Source organism: Apteryx rowi, unplaced genomic scaffold (genome assembly GCF_003343035.1).
Source record: "Apteryx rowi isolate R43461 unplaced genomic scaffold, aptRow1 scaffold_77, whole genome shotgun sequence".
Taxonomy (NCBI): Eukaryota; Metazoa; Chordata; class Aves; order Apterygiformes; family Apterygidae; genus Apteryx; species Apteryx rowi.
The window spans coordinates 1,516,597-1,525,827 of record NW_020451060.1 but is presented as its reverse complement, the minus strand read 5'-3'; positions in this window follow the sequence as shown (position 1 = coordinate 1,525,827).

Here is a 9,231-nt window from a genome sequence, read left to right as displayed (position 1 = left end):
ATCGCTCTCGGGTCCTGCTTGATGCAGACCCACCGGGTAGCTCCTGTTCCCCGTGGCCACCAGGACACGCGCGGGGCAGCAACGCTGCAGCGTCCGCCGCTGCCGCCCGGCCCCGGCTCCGGCCCCGGCCCCGGCCCCGGCCCCGGCCCCGACGCGCTGGTGCGGGCAGCGGCGCCCCACAGATTGGTGTTTTGCCTGAATGTTTGTGAGTGCTGGTTACCGCGGGTGGCCGCCAGCCGCGTGGGCCCGAGCTCGCCCGCGCTTCGTTTCTCCCCTGGCGGGCGGCCGACGTTGCCCGAGGCCGCGGGGGTCTGGAGAGCTGCTGCAGGTCGCTGCCGGGGCGGGCGTTTGGGGGAACCCACCGCGCCGGGCCCCAGGCGGCCCTGTGGACGTGGCCCTCTCGCCAGCAGCTGCTCAGCGGGAGTTGCAGGGGCACCAGCACCAGCGCAAGAAACCTTTCCAGGAAACTGCTTATCTTTTTCCAGTGTTATCCGTGAAGACTGTTCTGCTGCCCCAGGACTGGGTCTGACAGGTCCGGTGTTTCACCATGGTCTGGCTAGTGTTTAGTATGTGCAGCATCCAGTAATGTCTACCGCAAAGCAGAAGCTGCCTGTGACACTGAGAGTTGCTGCACAGGTGAAATAGTAGATTTACTCGTGGACAAGTGCGCATCTAACCAGGAGTGGACAGACGTTCATTTTAAACAGGAAACTTGCCTCTGGCAAAGAGGTACCTCAGCAAGAGGTATGCAGGGTTACCCCATAAACTCTTGTAAAACTAATGTTTCTGACTGCTTTAGCTTGCAAGCTTGAAAATACGTGTTTATGTAAAAAAAAAAAAGGGTTTATAGACTGTTGCGCAGCAGCAATAAGGCAAATCATATGATGTGTGCTTCTCCCTTTTTCTTGATGTCTTAAGACTCAAAGTGTGTCATTAAAACAAACATGTTCCCTTATGCAGATTATTACAGGAGCAGACTTTGGCCCACAGAAGCCCCACAGAGCCAGATACGTGTGGAGAAGGTGTAGTGGTTTTCTTTTCTCCTGGGAGTGCTGATGTAAGTCTCGTGTCACTGAACTAATACTGATTTCACCAAAAAATGTAAGTGTAAACACCCCTAACAATGGTCTTCCTTGATTAGTCAGTAAACATAAGCTGGTCCTCTAAACCTGCCAAGAAAACAAGATATTTTAAAGCTAAGCTACTTCAGTATAAGCTTGCAAATGGACACTCAGAACTGACGTATCCGGATGGTTGATACATAAGCAGACATGTCACTGTGAGCAGGAAAATGGGAATTTTTTAAAGGAAGAAAAAAAAGGAGGAAAAGTGCCATATACTGCATCAGTCGACATTATACATTTGCACAAGGTCTAATAATTAATAGTGTATACAAATTGAAAAATTAATCTAGATATCTATGTGCTTTCTATTTAATAAAACAGCTTTCTTTTGTATTTCTAATTGTCAAACAACAGTTTCAGACCAGCCTTTTCCAAGGAAAATGTCCTATTTCCTTCTTTCCATACAAAAATGAAAATCCATGCATTGAATAAGTATATGCATTTGTATCTTTCCAGGAAGCTTTTCACTATTTAACCAATTCACATGTAAATAATTCATGAGATTCAGATGAAATTTGTATAGTTCAACTACCTCATATTTAGGAGTTGGAATATTTTTTTAATTGTATGGCATTTGAAAAGCTTTTCCCTCACAGCTTTTTGCTGACATTTTCTTTGCAATGGGACATTTCAGTCCCATTTATGTTAGCTATATTTCTACAATTGTATCTGATACAACTCAGCATCCAAAGGCTAAATTAAGTTCTCAAATGAACTGTGGATGAAGAGGTTTTTTTTAAAGGCAAGATGTTTAGCTGGTGTGACAGGAGGTAAGTTCAAAACCACAGAAAGTCTTGCACCATAAATCACATGTTTCTGCTCTGTAATGCATGCTGAGATGCACCAAGACAAATGGATGCTTTTCCAGATGGTATGAGGTCTTGTCTATATGGGGAAGTTACCGTGTCATCAGCTAGCATGTGATACCACAGTGTACTAGCTGTACCATGCTGCCTCTCCTTGTGGAGGCTCATAGTGCATGCGCACACACGCACACACATGCACACACACACACACACACAAAACACCCATGCCAGATATAATTTTCACTTTGAAGATAAGTTCACATACAAGTTTATTTAGCTGCCCTATATAAGCAAATCTTAACTGACAATTTGTTGCAATTCTTGGAGGAGGCGGGAATACTTTCAGCTTCAGCACATTAACTTTCAGCTTGCACTGAGTCATAACTGTTGTGTGGACATATCAGTTCCCCAGGTATTTTGGTATGTCTTCCAGCTCCATTCCCCTAGTGCTTTTCCCCTTTCCTCAACAGCCAGTCTCTTTAACTGCATAATTTCTGTCCCTCCCCTGTCTTCCTTTGGTTTCACTGTTGTTGTACAGCTAAATTCTCTCTGCCTTCAGTACTCCCTGAGTCATCTTGCCTTTCATATTTATTCAACCCAGCAGCACATTTACTCATCATGATGTCTAATTAGACTAATCCTGAGGTCCCAGATCTCTGTGCTCCCTGGTGGGAAGCAGACACCCAGGAAACATTGGAGCCCAGGTGCAGAAACATAATCATATGCAAGAGAAATTGGCATGGCAGGGACTAAGATCAGAACCTGCCATCACAAGGCTGCCATTTAGAAGCTTATAATAGGAAACTGGCCTAGGACCACCTGCAACTCTTTTGCAAACAAGTCCTGTCTGAGATTTCTGTGACATTGTCATCAACACCAAGACTGCCAGCAACACTGCAGAGACCGTCCATAACATAAATCAAGGCAAACATGCCATATTAAACATCTAATATTTAGTTTTATTCCCAGTGCTGCTACGAGGTAGTCTCTGTCCCAATGCTGTTCCTACTGTTGCTGTCTGTACACCAGACATGACAGATCGAGAGCCTAGTGTGGTGGTGGTCTGCTGAAATGAAGAGGGTCAGTGGCAGCAGTTAGAGGTATTGACCGGAAAGATACTGCTAAAAATTATTTTCCATCAAAACTATGCTACTTGATGACACCCTACTTGATGACACCAATCACCCAGCAGTCTTTGCTGTACTGAAAGCATCTCTGTGGCAACCAGTAACAGCATGAGGGTCTTGTGTGCAAAACACTCATTCCATGTTAGCAGAGATAGGTTGAAAGCAAGAGCTCCTCAGTCCCTCATCTTCAAACCTCAACTCATGCCATGCCATTCCAGTCCAAAAGAACCCTGAACAGCCATGATAATCACAGTAGTCACAGTCCTTTCTGTAGTAAACAGAAAGACCAAAACTTTGAAGGAAGAAGACCCCTGTTCTTTATGTCAAATCTTTCCTGTTTGGAAGATAACTTTCCATATTACTTTAAAAAAGCAGCTGTTGGGGAACTCCATATATGCAAAAGACATACCACTCTTCTAAGACACAACAACAACTCTTTTCTAATAACTGGTCATGCTTCCGTTGCAACAGTTAAAAGATAGCCGGCCTATGCTGACTAACAACCACCCTGTAGCTATCTGGACCTACAAGTTTTGAGATGGCTGAGGCCATATATTTCTCAATAGACGCAAGAGCTTACATAGTGATGTGTTGCCTGTGCAGCTGATGAGGTCAACTCAACATTGATCTCCAGAGAAGCACCTTACCGACATGAAATTCAGCTGCCACTGTTCTTCCCAGGTGTGCAGCACAATCCTCTCCCTCTGCAACCACTCTGGTTATTTGAATCCAGAATTTCTGAAACTTTTTTCATGCTTTAAGCACTTCCTCATCTTTCTCTTGGTACAGCTGTGCAGAGGAAAGGGCCAACCTGTATCTGCAAGAAAAAGACCCAGAAATTCAAAAAGCAAAACTCCTTGGTAATGGTAGTTGACTTGCAAAGTCACAGCAAGTCTGGCAATGTGTCAGAAACATCTGTGTGATGCGAGAAGGTCACACCTACTGTGGTAAGAGTGTGCACACAAGTAGTTCCCATAGACCAGCTGTCTCAAGGTAACTTGTGTGCCATGATCCTTAATGAAGTAAAAATCAATGGTTTGTCTGGATTTCTCCACGTAACAGCAAAGAAAGGCCACTTTAGATAGGCAGACGCTGGTTTTGTATTAATATGAAGACTAAATTTAGGATCTATGGAATACATAAACTGATCTGGCTTGCTTAAAAAGTGGTGATTGTGAACATGCTTTTTTTTTTTTTTTTTCTAGGTTAAATTGCTCTGACTTAAATCTGGTTTCTATCATTTTAACTTACTAAACTCTGACTTAAAAATGGACTGGTACAGCAGGCAGGTAGTAATCAGGGTGTATCTTAAAGTGTTATCTAACCTCAAGCACATATGGCTTCATTTCACTGCAAGCTTTTGATCAACTTTTATTTGATGCTACCAAAAAAACAGCGGAATTATTTCCCAGTCACAGCTATACTTATGGTCAACCAAAAGCTGATCCAGTTTAAAAGAGCACAGGTGTATTTTAAAAGCACTGAGCAGATTTTAAAAGCTGGAGTCTGGTTATTTGTCATGTTTATGTGTAGGAAAATGGAACTTTGAAGAACCAGGTCAACTTTCCTTTCAGCAAAGTAATCATGTTTTTCTTATATTTTACAGTAAGGATTCTTCTTACAGAAAACAAGTACAGAAAATTTCCAACACCGATGTGTTTTTCAGAATGTTAGGAGGATGTGAGAAAACAGTTTTAGAAAAGATACCTATATGTCATCTTAAAAGAAAAAATGCTGCTAACTTTAATATATATTTTTAATGCCAGCTTCAGAAAAAAGCTTTTAAAAACTGCAGATATTTTTTACCTCTTTGGTAAAAAGAGGTTCTCTCATTACCCTTCTTCCTGTGGCTGCATGAAAAGTAACCACCCTTCCTGCCCGACATGGACATTCCTCACCAAACATCTGAAGTCACTTTGGAGTTTGTAATGTCTCTTTGGCATTAACAGCATTTATAAATACCGACTTAAGAATTTTTGTTTTGCATTCTTCCTGGTAAGAAATCAGATTCAAATTCTGTTTCAGCTGGAACACTTATAATGAAATTAGTTGTATCTGTATTAGGTTAGAAAATGAAGCAGCATCTGTTTCAAGGGAGCATAGATATGATTCTGTGAGTTTTTTGAAGACCTCAGAAATGGCTGGGGAGCAGTGACACTACCCTGCTTAAACACCTTTTTGTTTTCAGCAGTCTTGTGATCTCCCAAGTGCAAGATAAGAAACTGCATTCCAGCCTCTCTGCTGGCCTGTCACAAGGCAAAGGCAACTCAATTTACATCTCAGTATCTTACCTGATCACAGGAACTGGAGAATGATGCAAGGAGTTGCTTGCCTTGCAAGCAAGACAGAGGAACCTAGTATTGCTGCTTCTGCTATGTTAGGGTTTTCTAAAGCAGTGTTGTTTTCCTGCAAGGTCTCTTTTGTTGTTCTGAAGTTATTTTTGTCTGTGTGGAAAAAATGAGTTGTTTTGGTTTCTTTTTTCTTTTACCTTAACTTGTATTTTTTTAGAGAGGCTAAATATTGAGTCACACTTGAAATCAGCCTTGAAGGTTTGACCATGCTGTAACTTACATACTTGATATTTCAGAAATCAATTAGATTTTTAGAAGCCTCAGTCTTTACTCAGTGTCTCCTATTGATTTCTGCCTGACAGTCATTTCTGAGCTTTGGGAGGCTTATGATATTGAAAGCTAACACTGGGGGAATAGTAGGAGGATGTGGGGAAGTATCATGTTAAACAGCTGATGTAGAAGTTCATGTATACAGAATAATTTCCACATTGTATTGACATCTTTCTCTAAAATTTAAAGGACTTCAGTACTTTTTCTTCATACTAAAAAGAATATTTCTTTGCAAATTTTACACACAAGTAGTTACTATCTCTTGATTCTCTTGATTTACAATTTTTATTGTAACAAGTTGGAAGTTAGCTGCAAATCCTGTCTACATTGTAAAGTTGATCTGACTAAGACCAGTTTCTAGCTTCCCATCTCTACTCTAGAGATCACAGTGAAAGCATTTTAACTGAGTTCCAAGAAGACTTTGAGGAGTATTTAATATACTAATTAATATTTTAAAAGTCATTTGGATTTAAACAATCTGCTCTTTCTGTTTTGAAACTGAAGCAGTGATAAAGATCAGAAAAGCAGAAATCTTTAAGTGCTTCAGCATAATGTTTGTACCTCTGCAAACTCTTGTAAACAGCTGCAGCACGTGAAAGAAAATCTGTCTGTCTGTCTTCTGTTGTTCTTGGAGCAGTGGTGTCTAAAGGGCAAGTTGACATGCTGGAAAGCATTTCCCATGATCAGGTTAAAGATTGTGAGTTATGTGAGGAATTATTTTTAAACTTAGAAGTTACAGGCTGGGCTTCGTTAACAGATCATGTGAGGGAAGGTTAAACAAAAGCTACTCGCAAAAGAAGAGAGAGCAACTGAAACAGCCAAATGCTGTTTTAAAATTTGTTTTCATTAAAAACAGGTGGTAGGAAAAAAATGAGTGCATGTGCTGAATGGGTAAAGCAACAGTGACTTATGTGACTCATTCTTATTCTACAAATAGGAAAACAGAGGCAAAGAGACCGACGTCTGAAATAAAACTCTGTTATAGCCAGTGAGATCAAATGGATGATCATTGGGTAGCTCAGTCTAGTCTCTTCAATAAAGAAGTTTGCCATGGTAAATAATTATACATTTTCTTTTTCCCCACTTCTGCTGATGCAAATAAATGCAAGGGGAGTTAATTTTTGAGATGCAATATAATATATAAATAATATAAATCAGAGCAATATGCATTGCCTTGCTAGTCTCTGAGGTCCACTTGGAACATATTCAGCCCTCCGAACACAGGGATGCTGGTAATTACTGTCAGATTTACATAACCATTTCAAATATTTTTATCACTTATGTCTGGTACTACAGCAGATCTTTTCTAGGACTGTGCTGATCACCAAGGACCTGCCTGACTGAAATCTTCTCCTCACTATCAGTAGAGCAGAATTTCTTTTGACTTTTTCCTCTTTGATCATCCTAACCCCTTGGAGCATCCCAAATACACACCCCATAGCTTCAGGACAGCATGGGAGAAGGAACGACCTTCTGTACTGGTACCTCATTGGGTGCCGAGGGTGCATTTGCACAGTGGGGCACTCGTCTGGATGTGAAATGAACCTGAAAGTGTTTTACAATGGTTTAGTTATTGTTTGATACACCTGATGGTTGGACGGCTATTCAGAGGGACCTCAACAGGCTGGAGAAGTGGTCAGAGGACTATGATAAAGTTCAACAACAGGAAATGCAAAGTCCTGCCCCTGCAGAGAAATAACCCCATGCTGGAGAGCAGCTTTGCAGGGAAGGACCTGGAAATCCTGGTGGAMAATCTGGACTTTAGCCAGCAATGTGCCCTTGTGGCAAAAAAGGCCGGGGTATCCTGGGCTGCATTGGGAAGAGCATTGCTGGCAGGTCAAGGTAGGTGATCCTTCCCCTCTACTCAGCACTGGTGAAGCCACACTTGGAATGCTGGGTCCAGTTCTGGGCTTCCCAGCATAAGAAAGACATGGACATACCAGAGTGTGTGCAGTGAAGGGCCATASAGATGAGTAAGGGACTGGAGCATTTCTCATCAAGGAGAGGCTGAGAGAGCTGGGATTGTTTAGCCCAGGGAAGAGAAGGCTGAGGGGGATCTTATCAAGGTGTATAAATATCTGATGGGAGGGTGTGAAGAAGACATGCCCAGACTCCTCTCAACGGTGCCCAGTGACAGGACGAGAAGCAACAGGCACAAACTGAAACACAGAAGGTTCCAGCTGAACATAAGAAAACCTGTGAGATTAATTGAACACTGGCACAGGGTGTCCAGAGAGGTTGTAGAGTCTCCACCCTTGGAGATATTCAAAAACTGTCTGGACAGGGTCCTTGGCAATGTGCTGAAGGTGACCCTGCTTGACCAGGGGGGTTGGACCAGATGACCTCCAGGTGTCCCTTCCAACTGCAGTGATTCTGTGATTCTGTGAAACAAGCATAGTTAGTGGCCAGCATTGAACAAGAGATACTTCAGGTAACTGTTTCACATCATAGTGGTGTCCTTACCACCAGTCCTAATTCCAGTCAGCAGTGTCTACCCCTGCTCTTGCACTGGACAGTCTTTTGGCCTGCAGTTGTGCAGTGCTAGCTCAGGGGCTGCAGCGGGTGATTGATGTGGTGTCTGTGCCAGCATATGCTGTGCTGGAACATGGCCCAGCTGTCTAGCGTTCGGGCCTGCTCAAAGCCTAGTTTCACCATTCGCATTTCAGCATCCTTTTTTAACAGATTCCTCCCTCCCCATCAGTATCACTAGTCAGAGACTCAGGTGTCAGACAAGTAAGCTATTTTACACGTCGGATTGCAACAAACTCGTTACTTACAATATCTACGATTTAATGCAAATGTCTGACCTTTGCCCATTACTGGAAAGAGGGCTTGACCTGATGCCTAGGTTGTCTTCTGCTCCCCTGCCCCATGATAACAGTCCCAGACACCTCCTATTAGCATGAAAGGCAGACAGCTGAGCACACACTGCAATCTGAACACAGCACCAGGTGGTTCCTCTTTCCTTTGTTAACTTTTGTTGAGAATTTGTGTTCAATTAAACAAAAATAACTGTTCAAAAGCATGTTGTGTTTAAAAGAGAACAACTTGGGTTTCTTTGGCTTTCTTCAGGCAGCTAAGGCTGCAGCAGCCACACTATTGGGGGTACAGAAGCCACGGGCTGATGTGTCCCTCCTCCACACCGTGGCCATTAGTCTGCCTGGGTAAAGGGAGGCTTCTCCAGCTAGCGTCTCTGCTCCTAGAGACTTTCTCTGCTGCAGGTTTCAATGCATCTATACACAGGCCCTGTCCTACATTCAGGTCCAGAACTAGGTACATTCTCAGTCTGGTTTTAGAAGTTTAATCCCCATATGCTTCGATAGAGGTAGACAGAAAGAAAATCAGCATGCTACCAGTCTAGAATTTACCTATGAAACCTTATCTTGTGACTATTTTTGACTATAAGTACAGTGGCAACTATCAGTGTATAAGTGAAATATGTTTTTAATTATTATTTTTTTCCTAGCAAGAAGAGTGTTTTGCGGTTTGGGATTTGTGTTTTTTTTTTTTTTTTTGGCATGAGCAATAATTGTTTCATGAAATAATTTAGCCA